This window comes from Syngnathus acus, chromosome 20 (assembly GCF_901709675.1).
Source record: "Syngnathus acus chromosome 20, fSynAcu1.2, whole genome shotgun sequence".
Classification (NCBI taxonomy): Eukaryota; Metazoa; Chordata; class Actinopteri; order Syngnathiformes; family Syngnathidae; genus Syngnathus; species Syngnathus acus.
In genome coordinates, this window is record NC_051104.1 from 1639724 (window position 1) to 1658479 (window position 18756).

The 18756-nt window shown below is 46.2% G+C and overlaps 1 long non-coding RNA gene across 1 annotated transcript; it reads right to left on the reverse strand.

Annotated features, from left to right (window-relative positions):
• Nucleotides 1-16219: 16219 nt before the first annotated feature.
• Nucleotides 16220-16803, reverse strand: LOC119139570. The gene is made up of 3 exons (XR_005101378.1): nt 16674-16803; nt 16428-16506; nt 16220-16291 (listed from the first exon to the last, which is right to left on the reverse strand). It is a non-coding gene; the product is annotated as an uncharacterized LOC119139570 (long non-coding RNA).
• Between the last annotated feature and the right edge of the window lie 1953 nt (nt 16804-18756).

Below are 18756 nucleotides of genomic sequence, written 5' to 3' on the forward strand. Positions count from 1 at the left end.
TGCTGTGTTTTGGGGAGGGGTGCAAAATTTAAGGGCTTACAAAATTTAGCTCAATGAAAATTTCTGGTAGGGCTGAATGATTTTCAAATTGCAATTTAGTTTCCTCAATATTTTTTTCAACATCCTCTAATGTGAACAGACAAGCAATAAATTAATCTGTATTAAAATAAAAAAAATACAACTATATTAAAAAAATAAAGCACACCAACTGACTGTAATGAAGCATTGTCACTTACTACATCACAATGTCAATTTGAATTCAATTAATTGCTCAGCCCTAATTTTGGGGTTAGAACGATGTTGACACCCACAAAATAATTTGTAAGGGGAGAAAATTAGAAGGGGCATCATTTTGGTGGATTTTGGTCAATATCCGTCACGCAAAAAAAGTGCCCGGTCAGCACTTTTCACACTTGAAATTGACAAGAACATACACTGAATGAGGTCATCGGCCAAATTGTTTTTAGGCCCTTTGGGAATCTTCCACACCCAACGCTAACATATAGATTCTCAACATCAACAAGAGAAATGTGAACATCAATGGCACTGAAGGAGCACATGACACATTGTCGAGAAAACAAAATCTAGGATTTCTTTATGCTTTATCGGGGGTCTCTGCGTGGGTGAGTACAGAGTTGCTGTGACAGAATGTGACACAGGATCCAGGGGAGGGGGGGCAGGGAACTCCCCCCCCCCCCACTCACACAACAATGTGGACAGCACGAAAGCAAATCCCAGATTTAATGTCGGCCGTCACACAGCTGCCAATAGTAAATGACACTGCTGGTCATCTTCCCTCCGTGCCCCCCGCCAGCCCTCACCTCGCTGTCAATCACCTGGGGATTCACAACACAAGTGGCGCCATGGTAACAGCAAACAATGCGCACCATGGCTAATCATTTTTTAAATCCCCTTTAGACACGCGGCACCGCAAGCAACATGGTCAAAAAAAATGGACAATTTCAAAGTATGAGGACCGTGACGGATAATTGCGATGCTTGTTCGATTTTTTCCGATTGCGCTTGTGTGTTTCATAAGGTTTTTAAAGGCTTAGATTGGTGCAGCTGTGCCATTTGTATTGTGTGTTTGCATTAAGATGAGCATGTATTCTTTATCCTCTTCCAAAAAAAATGCATATCTGTTACATGGCCACCTAGTGGCCAAAGTGGGCACAGCACAAAGAGCACAAAGAATTGAATTTAAGCATAAAGTCTAATTTTATTTTATCTATGCTATTTTTCTATTTTTATTTTCCTTATTAAAAACTTTTTTTTTTTTTTGGGAGTGGGTTAAGATTTCACAGCAAGAACATAAGTGGACAATCATTTCGATTATACGACGACGTTGTCACTCCTGAGTGGAGCTGACTGCCTCTGATCTTAACCAGAGAGGTTTTTTTCTTTTTTTTTGGTGTTTGGAGGAGGGCCCGGTTCAATCATACTTAATCACACACACACACGCATACACACACATGCACCAAACACACACTCACACACATCTCATCAAGGTCTTAAGCGCTGCTCAGACCTGACAGGTAATGGTCTTGTGGTTTGGACACCAATCAGTCTCTGAAAATGTTTACATTTCAAACATGCCGCATGTTTTTTTGGGACGTACGTTACTCCACTAGATTTACGCTTCTTATTCGTATAACGCTGCGTGATGTCATCAATCGTCGCGCTCAACTTGGGTTTCGTGATTGGGAGGCTGGCCTTAATTATGCCGGACTGCAGGGCTGGCAGACCGGGGGGTGTTTTTAGGCAACGGGGGTGGTTTCTTGTCTTCAAGGACTTCTCAAGGTTTGCGCTGGAGCGAACGTACGACAAGTTTGCGCCTTTTTTTTTTTTCTATACCCAAGTTGCAATGCTTGTAAGTGAAAAGTAGCTTCATTGCATTCACTCACCATTTGTTTGTTGAGGCGATGAGATCAGCTGTTAAGTGGTGGATGTTGACTTGATCCGGAATAAACTAGGCTGATCTTTCAAGCTTGAATTCAATCAGATGGTCAAATCATGCTTCCAGGTCAAGCTTTGAAAAAGAGGTCACTGTTCAATCACTAGACCGGAGGAGGCCATGTTGCTTTTGACCTTTGACCCAATCGAGGCGAGCACGCCTCTACATGCAGTAGCCATACGTGACCACCGAGCAGAGTACTAAAAAAAACGACTTCACCAGAACTGAACTCCATCAAAGGTACGACTTCTGTCATCTATTCTTAAACTTTGCCTAAAGTTACTGTCCAATGAAATCTGTCATTTGAAAATAAAATGTAAACATGAAAAATTTAATCAATCAGTAAAATATATTTAATCACGGTTCAAACATGGCGACATTCGATAGCAACAATTTCTGTTGTGTCAAATTACCAGTTGGTTAATTAGATCTTAATGAACCATTTTGGTTCATGAGATCTTATCCAAGTTTCAGCAAACTCTCACACGTTCCAAAATGAAAGTCTAAATAATCATTTAGATGTCAAAGGAAAACTATTACTACTGCGAAGTCAAGTTACACCCCCTGAGGACGTGGGGTGTGGGGGGGCTGATACCGATGACTGTGTGCATAGAAAGCGAAAGAAAGCAAAGAAACACAGGCAGGATGAAAGGCAACGGCGTTCCCTAGTGATGTCGGCTGCAGACGTCGCGGGTCCCGGCGTCGGGTTTCCCCCCCCTTCCACTGGCCGGAAGTGGTGCGTTTCCCCTGGCGACAAGCTCTTCCTGCAAAATAAAGAAATGATTAGAAAGATGACAGCTGGGCCAGACGACTGCAAAGCCCAAGGGGGTGAGGGGGTGGGGGTGCCAACCTGCCAGCATTACATCAGCCCCTCCTTTGCTTCCCCCAACTTGTGTTTTCGTTCTATACATCTTCTGTTTCCTTATAGCGTACACAGGGCCATTTGTTTACTTATATACTACTTATATATATATTAAGATTAAAGATTAAAGTCCCAATGATCGTCACACACACACCTGGGTGTGGTGAAATTTGTCCTCTGCATTTAACCCATCCCCGTGTGATTTTAATCCATCCCCTGGGGGAGAGGGGAGCAGTGAGCAGCAGCGGTGCCGCGCTCGGGAATCAGTTGGTGATCTAACCCCCCAATTCCAACCCTTAATGCTGAGTGCCAAGCAGGGAGGCAATGGGTCCCATTTTTATAGTCTTTGGTATGACCCGGCCGGGGTTTGAACCCACAACCTTCCAGTCTCAGGGCGGACACTCTACCACTAGGCCACTGAGCTGGTATGTCTGACACCCCTCCACCCTTCCAAATCATTTGTCTAGGGCCTAAGGGTCTAGGGCTCTGGGGGCAGCGACCCCTGGCAATCCTAGCGTGTGGCAGCCCAAAGCGGCCCCCCATGCCTTGTGGGAGCCCTCACATTCCACGGCAAAGTCCTCCTCTAGCATTTCCTGGAGAGGACTTAAGGCGGCATTAAAAATGATATTCTGTGCTCAGGGATGGATTTGATGTCTTGTTGACAACAATACTCTCATTTAGTTGTTTTGTGATGGCCTTATAAAGACACTTAAGCCCATAAGTGTCCATTTCCTGGACAAATGATGTCAGAGATTTTTTTTTTAATATAAATATCAAAGTTGGTGCTGGTGAGGAATGACTGTAAAAGGGAATTATCAAACTCAGCGAGTTGGAATCAGTGGCCCTGTACAACCACATCACAACATCAGTGACCTGTCCAGGTGTCGTAAGTCTGTTGCCATGGCGATTAGTAGGGACATAGGTTAACACCTGCTTGTGCTCACTCATGGAGATTAATGTGGCTTCACACACGCACGTACAAAGAGAAGACCCGTGTCCTTTTTAATGGGCACTGCTAAAAGACAGGCTCCATCTTTGGAGGAAGGTCCGTCCACGCTGGCGCAGTTCGAGAGTCGTGGCCGCATTGAGTTGCAAGGCATGGCCGCTGACAGGTAGACAAATGGAGGTCTGTTGTGGCGGCCGATTGACGCAGGATGAGGGAGCGGATCGCGAACTGTCAATGGGACGCTCTGGGCGACGGCCAGCGGCGTGCGTCGCGTCCTATTTGCGCTCCCGAGATCGACCGAGCAGATGTGACGATTAATGGAGGGAATCTGACAGCATCATCAATCTGTCACGTACACCCCAAACGCTTCGTTCATCCGATGACTTTACAAATTCAACGTGGACTGCTGACGCTGTGTACTTGGCCACGCCCAGACAACGCAGCCAATCACAATACGGAATGGGATGCGGGGCCTCAAAAATGTCCTGCCGGCTGGCCGTTGAATTAATTGATACATTTTGTGACCAGCTGTAGAAAAAAGAAAACGTGGCTTTTTGTTGCTTTTGCTGGCCGGTTATTCCAAAATGCTAATATTACGCGAACGAAGCTAAGCTAAAGAGGATAGTTTTGTTTAATTGACTTCACAAGATGTTTTAATAAGTGTTAAAAAAAAAAAATAATAATAGCAGCATGCGGCTTTGGTCCTAAACTTTAACCGTTCTGAAGTGGAACTTCCCCAAACCAAAAGTGCTCACATGTTACTGTTTAGTTGTCCTTTTTTTTTTTTGCTGCTAATAGCCGTTGATATGCACTATTAGGGGGTATTCACTGTGTAGTTTTTGCTTACATGAAAGCGCTGCTTTGTTTACAGGAATTGTAAATAATGAGCATGCCATGGAAAGCATTGTCATCACAGTTAAGACCTGCGGGAAGAGGGAAAGATGCAGGGACGCTTAATAACAATGAACAAATCTGTGTGTACGCTTCACTGAGCGGTCAGAATGTCGGAGAGGGGAAAGCAAGCGGCCCCGGTTTAATCTGTGGCAATCCATGGCATTGATTATCTTCCCGGGGAGAATATTGTGGCTTGCCTGCGTGTTTATCGTTGTCGGAAAGTGATTTGAACAACAGGAAAACAAAATGGTGGCGCGCCAAGCACTCGACTGTGGCTAGCGAAAACCCACGACGCATTGAACGCATCCGTCGAATTGAATAACTCGACAAAGTATCGTGTCTGGTAGCTGTCGCTTTTTCTATTTTTACAATTTTTTATTTATTTAAATATTTATACTGAATTATGTTGTCCTTTTGTGTTGTTCTGCATGTTGAGGAAAAATGGGGCTAATGCGCAAAAGACTTGTCACGCTATGCTAGCCCAACAATGCCACATAGCAACAATTTGGCCTTCAGTGTATTGTGCAAAAGGCCTGCAGGCAACAAGCGCTTCTTCGACTTTTCTTGTGAATTATTGCCGCCATTCATCATGCCTGTCATGTCGTACCTTTTGAACAGACCGAGAGAAAGGTAAAAATAGCCAGCATCTCAAGGATGCTTTGTTAGCTCTCGCTGTAGAAATAACAAAGGCGGATGTGGGAATCAGCCCAAGGCGGCGTCCCGGAGACAAAGTACGTGTGACACCCGAGCATCAGCCGAACCCGTCATCAGTCGTATCGCTGACAAAAACCCCAGCGGGCTCGGGTGCTTCTTTCCAGGCTTTGACCTCTTTTACTCAAAGCACTTTTTTTAGATATCTGCAAATTCAACATTGCAGTGTTTTAAATTTTAGGGCAAAATTGCACTTTATTATAATGTACAAAAGGAAATCTATTCTAGAATACATGTCATGTGTACTAATTGAATAATTTGTGCATCCTGATTTAATGCTTCACTTCATTGCATGGTGCTGCTCCTTCTGTGGTATGCCCGCCTCGGCCACCAGGGGGAAGTATAAAAACAAACAACATATTGGCGTGCCAGGTAGAGCGAAGGAGGCCAACACGGGGGTGCGCCGGCTCGCGCTCATCAGTCATCGCTCTGCCCTTGTCGCTGCTAAAAATTGAAGCTCAAGTCGTGTCCTATTTTGGTTTGAGGAACAGGTGACGCCAACCCGCCATGCTCCCCCAGCCTCAACGCCAACCTCGCCACCCTCACTGCCCGCGCGCCACCCCCTCGGGGCAGTCCGCGAATGCAATGATGACATAGCTGTCCAAGAAAGGCAGGACGGACAAACACAGATGTCATTATCATCAGCTGCCCCACAAAAAAAGCAAAACACGTTTATTCTGTTTTGTCTGCCTCCCAACGGCCGCTAACCAAAGAGCACGACGGCGGTCGGCGTGTGCCACGTGACGCACCTGTGTACGCTCTACTCTCTCACTCCACATTTACATCCCGCTCAAATCCTATTCAAATATCAACACAGCAATGATGTGCCACTTTGTGTACGCAAAGACGGAATTAATCAAATGAGCGTTGACCTGATTGCTTGATTTGTTTATGGCGTGGGAGATGACACTGGACGTGAAACACGAATCCCCAACTACTTAAAATATTCCTGGCAAATGTTTATTACCCTTTCTGACTCCCCAGTAGTTTAGTAAATGACATGGGTAATTTTTCATATCTATATTGTATTTTGTCTTTTTTTTTAATGAATAGGTCCTATCTAATACGCCTTGGTGTTCACAGGTCCGTTTCACATAGGTATGCGATAGGGTCGAGCCAAGAGGAAGTGAGTGGTGCTCCCCTTGGACAACAATGGGCCTCCACAGAGCTCCCGCCAAGGCCCAGGCGGTCATGAAACACGGCGGGGATGTCATTGACCTCGGGGTTAACTCTCCTCAGGTAAGCAGCGGCAGATCTCGGACAAAAGAGCGCTTCTACAACAGGTGGAGCGGTGCGGCGTATCCGCGCTCTCCCGTATTGACAGATTTTCTAATTCGCTGCGGATTCCCATAAGAGTGGGTGGCCTGGGCCCAACAGTGGGCCCATTCATGCTGGGTGGGACGGGGAGGGAGGGATACGTAAATGAACCTGGATTAATTGAAGAATGGCTCCGGCATTTGAATAATATCTATCAATGCATGAAAACGTCCAGGTCGGGATGTCAAGCTGCCTCACTGATTCGCTGATACACGGATAAGGCGCACTCCGAATGAGGTTTTTTTTTCCAGGGGGGAAAAGCGCTTCTATGCATGGATGGTGCTCTTCTAAACACAAAAAAGAATGCATTTGTTTATTTCCTCTCTTAGCCATCAAAAAATAATCATTCAAACAGATGCCAAATAGTTGGCAATTTAGGGGGTGCGTCTCATTTTTAGAAAAATTTTAATCATAAATATTTTTTGGGGTGCATTTGCGAAGTAGAATGAACCCAATAAGCATGACAACACGATGCCTCTAAGAATTTAATTTGGGTGTGTATGTTGAAGTGGAGGTGCGCCAGCGTCGGTTTTTATGCCGCCCCCAATCAAATAGCCGTCGTGTAAGCGAGGGCAGGCTTGGCAAACTGGCGGAGGGGATACTTCCTCAGATTAGCCGGGCTGTTTACACAGTCCCCCGGTAATCTGGGCCACAGGGGAACATACCTGTACTGTGTCAAAGGCCCGACTCCGATTACACACTGGGAAGCATACGAGCATGTCCGGGGAGGGTCCACAGGGACTGGCCTGGTTCCAGCAACGTTGGCAGCGGGTACCGGGGAAAGAGGGCCTGACAAGGGCATGCGTTGTTGTGCACCTCTTCATTTCCTCTTCTATAAAACAGAGAATGGCACGATGTTGCTATCGTAATGCTAGCATATCAAAAAGAAAACTCAAAAACATGCTAATGGATTATTCTCATTGAAAAAAAACACTTTAGTTTTTGGTGGGGGAATTGGCTGGAACGGATTAATAGTATTTCCATTCATTTCAACTGTGAAATTGATTTGAGTAACAAATTAAACTTCAATCCGCACTTAATTATTGTCAATATTGAATTTGAATATGTGGCAGCTTGTGTTGCGCCAGGCAGACGAGTCTGGAGTAAATCATTTGCGCCAAGGTGAAAATGTGGCCACCAGCACGAGTGGACCTAATCCATTGCAGACGTGGGGATGGGATGGGAGGGGGGGGGGTGCTGGATGGGGTAGGGGGGTCAGGTGCAAACAATTGCGGCAGCTGTCAGTGAGCTGCCATGATCTCGTTTGATATCTTAATTGTGAGTCAATCCCAAAGCAATTCTGGCTACGTCGGGGCTCGGCCCGCTTCGCTTCCATCTGTCAGGATTCCTGAGCGTCTATATCTCTCCGATGTGTGTGTGTTGTGTCCAGCCCGTCCCGCATCTCGCGGGGAAATCGGCCCTGATTGCTGCCATTTCCGCTGACTTTTAACGATACGGGTCGGTTGGGAGGGGAGCGGGCTAATGCTGATAATTGCCACGTTTCAAAACTACTGGACTGCCAGCACCACCCAAAGTCTGCTGCCCTCCTCCTGCCTCGTCAGTTCAGCGCTATTAGCACGAGAGCGGAGAGCGTGTCAATGTCGATTCGGCTCCACAAGCCGAGACACTCCAGATCCCCTTTTGTACCTCGCCATGTGGTCCGGAGCCGAGTGATATGGGATCGTGTATCCGAACGTCCATAAGCATCTACTATAGGTGGGTGAAATTTGACATTACGATTAGTGGCATTTTTAACTTTGCGAAACTTTATCAAATTTATGAAAAAAAAATTGATGAATTTAATTTTAAGTCAGAAGAATACAGACTCTATTTCCATTTTGCTGATTTTTCATATGCAGTTATAACTGGGTTTTGTTGTTCATTTTGGGTGTAATTCCACTGTTGCCCAGGAGATGGCAGTGTCAAAGAGGGCTCACTCATCATAAGTTGAATTAAACTGGACACTGTCTCCAGAGACGCAATTATGAAGAGATAACTGTCCGGCGTGTTGACTGCTTTGACTGATCGGCCGCCACGAGGCGACTCCTGCCTCCTGATTCTGTGCCCCGACTCCTCGACCCCTCATGGTGATTTATGTGGCCCCGGGAAGCCGGGGTCTATTTGAGGGCCCTGCGAGGAATGAAAGTGTTACCGGTGGGTGTCGGAGGCAGGGGGGGAGACGTTCAGGAGAGAATTATGAGTTTTCTCAGCTGAGTGCCCGGCTTTGGTGGAGAGTGGGGGGGGCAAGGGGTAGGGGGAGCAGACTGCAGTGTGTTGGTGCGGGGATATGTCTTTGGAGCCCACAGGCTTGAACTCCACAGCTGAACTAGTGACCCTGACAATCCATCAGTGCTGGGGTGTGACAAGGCAGGGGTGTATGTGACAGAAGGGGGCAGACGTGGAGAAGCTTAGCGACGGGTACAAGGGACCAAGGGGCTATAATGGGCCAAGGGGCACAAGAGGGGGGGGGGGCAAAGGGATTTCTCCTCGGTGCTTGTTGCATATCCTTCCAAAGCAATTTTTTACTTTCTTCAGACAAATGGACTAAAATGAGACTCTTTCTACTGGACTAGTCGAACATTTTTGCTTCTAATGTTTCCACCCCTGTGCGCTTTAAGCCCAAGTCAAAGCCAGACTGAAATCCCCCACCCACACACCCCCAAATCCCTAAACCCACTCCCACTTCCACTGCCAGCATCTTTCAGCTGTTGCCCAAGACTCACTGTCACTTGGCTGTACTTGATCCCAGCGTGACCACTTGAAGTGGGGAGGCGGGGCGGGGTGTGACCGGAGTGACACTTAATGGTTAACTAACGCTGATGTTGAAACTCCGAGATGAAGTCTTGTGCTGCTGAGGATGTAAGTAAACGAGCGTTCCGACGGCCATTTTGCCACAAATCCATGAGGAAGCGATGTTTTTTTTAAATAGCAGCTATCTGATGTCGGCACGCCTCTCCATCAATATGTTCTTTTGCCCCTGTCCGCTGCTGATGACTCTTTCTTGTCATGACCCCGCCCCCCCCAACCACCAACCCTCAACCTCTACAATACACCTTCGGCAGTTACAGTTGTGGATATTTTGGGAAAACAAAAAATTCTAAAAAGTTCAACAAAAAAGAAGAGTAGCCTAATAGAAAAATGTATTTTATGAATCAAAGCACTTTTCCTGTTTTGTTGCCCTCGCTGCTAGATGAGGAAATCTGAAATCAGTTATTGAATATTATGACCATTAATCATCCCTATCATCAACGGCGCGTTTATCACTCGGGCATGTCCTGAGTGGCGCCTCGCACGCACTAAATTTAATCCCTCGTCCGTCTTTTCGACTCTTCCAAATGTGTGCATGCATTGCTTGTGCGAGCGTGTGTGTGTGTGTGCGTGTGCGTGCGTGTGTGTGTGTGTGTGTGTGTGTGTGTGTGTGTGTGTGTGTGTGTGTGTGTGTGTGTGTGTGTGTGTGTGTGTGTGTGTGTGTGTGTGTGTGTGTGCGTGTGTGTGTGTTAGCCACTGCCTGAAAAATGATTAAATAAAAGCATCATGGCCGTCACTTCCTGTTGGATGAAGCGCTTCATCTGGTGACTCGGTTGGTTGGTTAGTTAGTTAGTTGGTGAGGTCTTCAGTAAGTTTGCCAATTATTCAGTTAAGGTCATAAGTCATCAGACTGTTACTTATTCAGTCAATCATTTTCCTCGGATTCTTTTTCACTCCGACATGCGTTTCCCACTTTTTATCAATAGCGAGCATTTCATTGTCGCTATGAAACGCGACCCCTTCGAAACCCAATCGTCCTTTTAGTGTCAAGAAATGGCTCGCTGCCCCGCACTCTCACGGAATCCGCTGTCATGTGACCCGGCCGACCGACCGACCAGCCGAGCGAGCGTCCCAAAAGCAAATGCCCGTCTCATTGATCACTCGCTGTCCCAAGCGAGACGTTTACTGTACCGCTCTGCTCCTGCTGTTTAACTCAATCCATTCTTTATGAATTATTAATGAACCTCCTCATAATTCCCTTTGTGCCATAAGTAAAAGCTAGGATTGCGGTGGGACTTTTCCAGCTCAGATGTATAATAAAATTAATATATCAAATATGTAATTCATAATCAAATAAAATATATTTATATATTATATATTACAAAAAAATAATTAAATTGATCCATTTTTAAACTATAATGAACCAAAACGTGTTCCCTATTACTTTTGCAATGTTTTTTTTTAAATGACTCGAGGGGGGGAGGGTCAAAAATAAAAGAGCTTTTAGACCAACAAAAGCTTCGGGGGGGGGGCCTCTTGTCTAATGAGTGCCGAGTGCTGATGGGTAATGAGGTGCTATCAGGTGTCACTCTGGCCTGTGTGGCCTTAGCTCATGCTGCTTCAGCACATATGTGCATCTAGAGCGCCATCTACTGACCACAATTCAAATTTGAGTTGAACTCCAAATTGGGGCACACAGGAAGAGTACTGTATTTATATTATATATGTATATTCTACCACTTTATGTTACATATTTATATTTCTAGCAAGCCTCCATCCATTTTCTGCGGCTCATCCAAAAGAAAAGCCGCAAAATGGCCCTGCAATTAGCTTATTATACACATGAGATGCACTTCATGGTTGTTTGTTGCTGGGAAAGTCCCTTGTGTGGCGAAATGACCTCGGAGGAGCCCTCCAAAGATATGCGAGGACTCGCGAGTGCCGAAAATTGTAAGTCGACTTCATAAAATGATCCAAAAAATCATCGCGAGTCAAACAGTTGACATCGTGCGAACAAGGCAGCTCATTCATGTTTTTTTCCACACGAGCCTGTTAGTTGTCACACATAACACAACATGTCCGCCCTCCCCTCAGCCTCACCTCCCGCACAGGCCAACCCCTCATCAACTTCCCGCAGCATTTGTCCTCCAGCGACGGACGTCTTTGTCCCAAATTACAGTCCGTCAAACCCGAAACAAAATAAACGGCGTCTGATTTTGATGCATTTGACCGTCTTGGCCTTGTTTGGCTTGGCCGCCGTCTGCGCCGCTGCAGTTGCATCGCCGAGGTTTGAGGCCTGCGGCGCCGCTGGGAGATAACCTGATTATTCACTAAACTGCCTTCCACGGGATTCATATTAAAGACGCGCTAGCGCTTCGGCACCACAGCGTGGACGTGGAGTGGTAGCGGCCATTTTGAACACGTTTCGGCACCTAGTCGACTACAAAAGTAACCCCGCTGACTGACAAAATGGCCGACTAATGTGACCGCCCACCAAAACAATGGCCATCACAAAAAAAAACAATACGACATCTCTCGCTTTGCGTCGGAATGAAAACTTTGTTTTGAAAGCTAAATGTGTGACCCGTAGCGACAGTGACACGGGGTGAACGTCTGGGTCACTTTACTGCCCCGATAAAACGCCCTGTGAGGCACAATGCGACACCCCCCCACCTCCTTCCTTCTTCATGGCCAAAGTAAAACAGCCATTCCTCACTCAGGGGCCGGTCTCTCGGACTCCAAAATGCATTTTATGGACCACCCCCCCCTCTCCCGCGTTTTGTGCAGATGGGTTAAATATGACATCAAAGCCTCTTTTAAATCCTTCACAGTACCTCTCATGTTTCTCCGCCGGTATCAAGTTCAAACCCTGCATTTTTACAGTAGATTTAATGGATCAATTTCTCTAATCACATTAGCACCGGCTTAATGTAGAACAAATTTCAGCGTGGCCACCATCAAAGACGCCAGGCCCGAGCTCTAATCGGCCGTGGCATCTCGGGCTGCGCTGGAAGATCTCTGGGCCTGCTGTGATAAGCTCCAAGAGGACCCCCCCCCCTTATACCATTTGAATGTGTGATGGGCGCTCTCAACAGGAAAAATGCCAACTGAAGTAGTACATTTTTCAAAAAATATAGAATTGAGAAACATTTAATGCTTTAGCAACAGCCGCTATCAGATATATAGCTAAAATAAAGTCAAGCTAATCGGCCAAAAATGCCCCTAAGGTGCTAACATCTGCACTAAAACACACACTTTTACACACACGTAATCATATATACACGTATGAACAGACAAAAAACAGAAGCCATGTTTGTTTTCGGCACCACACAGAATGATGGATGATAACCACTGTTTCTATTTGTTTACTCTGCGGCAAAATATGTAACGACCCCCCGCCGACTGGATGTAACGTCAAAAAATACGATCGTGAATGAGCAATGTCTTCACACATGCGGAAAATGTAGCGGTGGGCCACAATCAAACAGACACACACGTTGGGGGGCTTGTCTTAATTAACCCAGCCAGGAGAAGCATGGCGTGTTTTGACCGTGGCGTCATCTCCGGGTTCCCCGAGCGGCTCGATGGAAGCCATCCGTTCGGCTTTGTTAGCAGTTTGTCTCCTTGCGTTTTTTTATTTTGGCTAATTTGTACAGTTCGCCCGATGACCCGCCTGCCTCACAGGAAATAAATAATGAGTGAGCACCAAACGGTTCGGGGTTTTTTCAGACGCGGGTTCGACTCGGAGTCGTTTGATCTTTCTGAAAAAAATCTGAAAAATGGAATGTTAAATAAAAAAAACAGTTGCTAATTCTATTGCAGGAGGATAAAGAATATATGCCTCGTTATATTATCTATAGCTGGTCTAGTGCTATAACTCACCCACATTATTCCGCTGCGTCACGGTTCCTGGAGCAGAATTCCGACATTGTTACGACGCTCTTGGAATAATTTTCTTTATTTACAGAACCCTGTGAACCGTATACCACGCTCTGATCACACACGCTCGAGCCCACTGCATGTAATTACCCTCGGCCCCACTCTCCAATCTGTCACTGCCCGGACTCATTTGTCAGAACTCAATGCAGCGTGATTAAAGAAACCTTAACGGTGCCGTTGCAAAGAAACAAAACAAGAGGAAGAAGAAAAAAAAAATCAGGGAAATTTGGGAGCTGAGCGTGGGTCGCTAATGCATCGAAGGTGCTGCTGCGGCGGTAGTGCATTACGGTAATTAAAGACATGCAACATTACGGGCTTCATTAATCATGCCTTCAATGGACTTTGAAGCCTTAATGAAAAACGGTTCGCCGTGTCGCGGTTATTGGGCCCGTACAAAAAAATGGGGGGCACCGCACACGCCGGCAGACCCCCTGAAATGGATTGGCTGCTACAGGATGGAAAAAAACAAAAAGTGAATGAGTTGATGCAGGGGTTAACAGTCTGTATCGAGGCAGCATTTGAAATGCATTGTTCTTGAATCATATCGCACCTCATGTTTCGAGATGAGGTATTGAATCGCATTTTATAAAAAAAAAAAGAAGAAAAAAAGGCCTGCAGTCATTATGTCAAAAATAGCACAATTTAATTATGTCTGTGTTGACTTTTGAGGCTGAGAGTTCACTTCTAGGGGTGTATATCATCCTGAGCAAAATCAAGAAAAGATCTGAGCTGACGCAGATGGTTTTGAATGTCTTTTCTGTTCCCTCCGAGATCATCTCCTACTGGTGCATTAGGGTGAGATGGGAGCCCCAGATTAGCGTCTATTACCGTGCCAGAAATGACGTACTACCACTTTCCCCGACCCGCTTTTTCGGGGTCTTGCTTAACAGTCAGTGGCGCTAACTATTCAGGTGAGTCGCTCAAGCAAAATTGTTCCAAAAAGTTCGCCCCCGCCCCCTCCCTCCCTGATAAAAGCACTTTTGACAGCTTTACTTGGCTACATTTTTTTTCTTCAACAAAAGGAGCAAAAGGGAGGGGATGATCCATCATTTAGAACGATGACGTCATTGTCTTTCTCCTTAAATGGGCAACTCCGGGCCTGGATTGTAAGAAAATAACAATGACAATACTGACACCTAGTGTTCAACGAGTTCATTGCAGACTCCTCCAGTAGCCCTGTAAACGAAATGCTCATTTTGTGGCACCTCGAAAGTTATTGCGTAACCCTTTTCTTTTCACTAATAACTTTCTCTGAAGATTTTTTTTTCATGCCTGGTGGTGATGTAGTCCAGAGTTGCACCGCCAGATGGCGCTCCAGTAACGCTACAAAATGAGAAGCGTTTCCAAGGGCGTTTCCTATTTTACGTAAGTACAGTAACAAGATATATTCAATCTTTAAAATTTTAAAACGTATACTTGTATAATACATAGAAATCACTGACTCTGGAGACAGATACTTTAGGGATTTTAAGGTTTAATTGATCTCCGGAAAAATCCAGGCACACATCGAAGGTGAAAACATGCAAGATGAAATACATATGAATATCAATATGAAATCAAATTTCTGGGTGCAGCAATAACCGGGAACAAACTAAATGTGTCTCCAACAGAGCATTAACCTAAAATATTTTGGCAGAACTTTGGTTAGTCTACATATATTTCTTAGTTTATTGCACAATATCTAGTTAGTCTTGTTTGCAATGGACAAATGTGCCATTAAACCATTAAATGTGCTATTAAGTAAAACCATGTCATTTCGAAAAACATCGACACTTGCTCAATGTGCGAAAAAAAAAAATGTGACAGCAAAGGGGCGGGGTGTTTGGCGTTAAGCCACATCATTGCAGGACCCGAAGTGGGTGGCAAGGATGTCAAATATTTCTCTTTTCTCGGCCGCGTTGTGGGATGACCCGGCAGCAGCGACTTGCTGCCCAGGTTGATTGGGAACAGTCCTTTTTTTAGACCACTTTTTCTAGGCCCTTCCCTCTCAGGGTGAGCAGGGAGGCAACTGCTCAGTCGCGTGAGGATGAGCCGGAGAGGAGCGCTGTTCCATCCAGCTCCTCGGCGACAAACTCGCTCACGCCGCCTAACGTGCAGAGTTGGGCTAGGTACTCCCAGTCACATCCTGACCTGTACCTACTGCCCTTCCCCATCGCCGCAGGACTTTGGGGTGGAGACGTGGGCGGGGGAGTGGGGAAGGGGGGGGCTGCGCTAAGGGGTCGAATTGCGCGCAGGCCGAGTAGTCCACCATGGAGAACTACATAAAAGACGGGGACAGGATGACAGTGGTGCCTTGAGAGAGAGTACAATCGGCAAAATGGCAAACTAGTGCAATTCAGAAGTCCACCACAGGATGGCAGCAGCATACAATTCACATAGAGCTCTCATTCGAGAGGGGGACAACATCAACATCAAGCGACTTGGGTGAACACAGTCCATTAGGTATTGTTTGGACTGCCGTAGAAAAGTGTTCACTCATTAAGATGCTACTTTTGGGCAATTTGCATTTCCATTTTAATAATTTTACCCACTCAGCCATCTGTGAGTGGGTAAAATATGAATGTGTTGCAGACCAAATGAAAGACTTGTATCTGAAGGCACCGCTGTAGCCAGATCATTTTGAAAAGGGATGATAAAAGGCTTTGGGTTTTTTTTCAATTATTTTTAACATTTCATATTTTTAGGCTTATTTAAGTGAAACGGAGAGGAAGGAAAGTCCTTTTTGACAGATGTGAAATTCTTTTGGTTATCAATGATTGAATGATTCTGATCAAGATAGAGGGTGAAGGCCCCATTATTATTTTTTTCTTCAGAAGGACCCAGATGAAAGCAGCTCCATGCATCTTGATGGAGGGTCCTCCTGTCATTAGCCGAGTCATCAGGAAGAGAATGTGGACGGACGGATGGACGAAGATCCCATTCTAGATGGGGGACGAGACAATATTCTATCTGACAGCACTTCAATCCGAATTTGACCTGATCGTCGCACAATGGATGCCAAAATGTCTCGATAGCAACAGCCCACTCCCGATGGAAAACGTTTGGCCGTGAACTCACCAGCTCGTCTAGAACCACCACATCAGGCTCACGCTGCAAATGGCCATCAGCGGCAGCGAAAGCGAACAGCGTTGACCCCCTGAAAGACAGCAACGAAGCAATTTGGTTTGACCCCTGCTGGACCCGAAGGCATGCAACGCACACATACACACACGTTCCAAAATAATAACGGCTCAAACATTTGCAGTCGGACTCCTTCCATGGCATTGGTCGGGCGCGCGCGCGGCAAGAAGGAAAGCGACTCACCGCGAGCAGTGACTATGACTGTGAAAGTCTTCTCCTCAGCCGTTCCAGCTTTGGGTGTCATGGTGACCTTGTACTTGCCCTTGTCTGTCAAACCAAGCTGGACGATAGTCAGGTCTCCACGGGTCTGGTCAAACACGAACTTCTTAAGGTTGTAAAGATCCTCCTTGGTGAGTTTCCAAGTGTCTGCAGTTGAGTTGTTAAGGGACGCGGACAGCGATTGGGCTTCGGCGTCAGCAACGACCTCGTTCGCCTTGGTCGGGGCCTTGGTCTCGTTCGCCTTGGTCGGGGCCTTGGTCTCGGTCTTGCCGTAGGTGAGAATCTTTTTTCCCAGGTCAATTTTTTCCCAGACGACTTTTGTGTAGTCATCCAGCTTAGTCTTGCCGGTGGCCATGGTAACATTGCCACCTGCTTTGCCCTTTACTTCCTTGTCTGCTGCTGCTGTTGAAAACAAAGCACAAGTTACTTTTTACCAGCAGTTCCACAATAATCATTGTCACAGCACACCTCGTGAGTTTCTCTTGTCTGCATCATGGATCATCTATCTCATTAACGGCATTTCATTGGAGAGGTCAACCCTCCATTTTGTTTTCAAATACGGAAGTTACCAGCGAGCGGAAGGGAGATCAGGAGCGCCCACATCAGCCGAGCCATCTTGCTGGTCATCCTTTTCTTCTGCTGATTGAGGAAGAAGCGCGAGTAAGAAGCACACTTTGCCCGAGCAAGCGAGGTAAGGTGCACCAGAGTTAGTACTCGGCCGTCGATGGGACTTTGCTTTCAGTCTCAGCTCAGGCGTACCCACAATGCTTGGCCTACAAAGAAAAGGACATCCGCCCTTTGGAAATGACACGGCGCTTGCAAATGTCATACGCGCATCACTAAGATGCAAAGGGATCAAACGCAAAGCTTTGAGAGGAAATCTGCAACTCCACAGGACGGGGACGACGTGTGCTAACCAAAGACAGCATGTGGGTGCCAGGCCTCTCCCGCTACGGAACGGGATCGGCGACTCAATCGTCGGAGACGTCATTGGTTGTCAAAGCACAAATCTCCCGACGGCAAGGAGGGGAAGCAAAATGGCCGCTCAAAGATTCAAAGAGGGCCAGAGCGGCAGAGAGACAAAGGGGTTCTTTGGCGTTTGGGCTACGTTTAAAACCTTTGGAGACATGCGTGACCTGAAGGTTACGACCGTCGATTGCATCGCGGTGCCTTTATATTAGCTTACGCAAGCAACACTTTGACTTTGATCCAAAGTGGAATGCGGGGCGGATCTGGCGAGCTCGATGACAACATGAGCGCGTGCAAGACCGAAACAACGCTCTGAGAAAATGAGCCAACATGACACCAAGACGATGAAAACAATTTCCATAGCCACTTTTCTTCTTTTCCACCAGTACGACTTCTCCGTTCTGTACTGATAGCAAGGACCGATACTTTGGCTACGGCAAAGTTCCCCCGCCCAAAAATGCAAGAAAATTGTGACTAAAGAAACCTGCATTCACCAATTGAGATATTTTGCTTATCATTGCGCAACATTGATGGCAATTTTTCCCATTCTCATTTCAATTTCTGGTTCTAAAAAGAAACGGCCACAAGATGGCGTTCGATACTGTCCCGCCGAGGTGGAGGCGGCCAACCGAGCCAACTTTATTGACATGAACAGGAATTGTTCATCAAAGTCTGTCTGCTTCTCCTGCCGATTCGTTTCATTGATACAACACGCACACGCATGCACACACACGCACACGCACACAGCAGACAACCTCGAGGGGATATTCAAGATTCAAGATTCAGATTCAAGATTCAAGAGTTTTTATTCGCCATGTTTGAGCGTGCCAAACAAGGAATTTGACTTCGGTAAAACACACCCTCTGTTTAACATATAGGTGACTAACAACACTCAGGACATGTGAATAATGGCAAAAACAGTGTAGACAAATTCAAAAAGGTGTGAAGAGCAGGATGTTATTGCACAGTAATGCCTCTGAGACTCTATGAGTGGTGTGAGTTCATCAGAGCAACAGCCTGGGGGAAGAAGCTGTCTCGGTGTCTGCTGGTTTTGGCGTACCGAGCTCTATAACGCCGT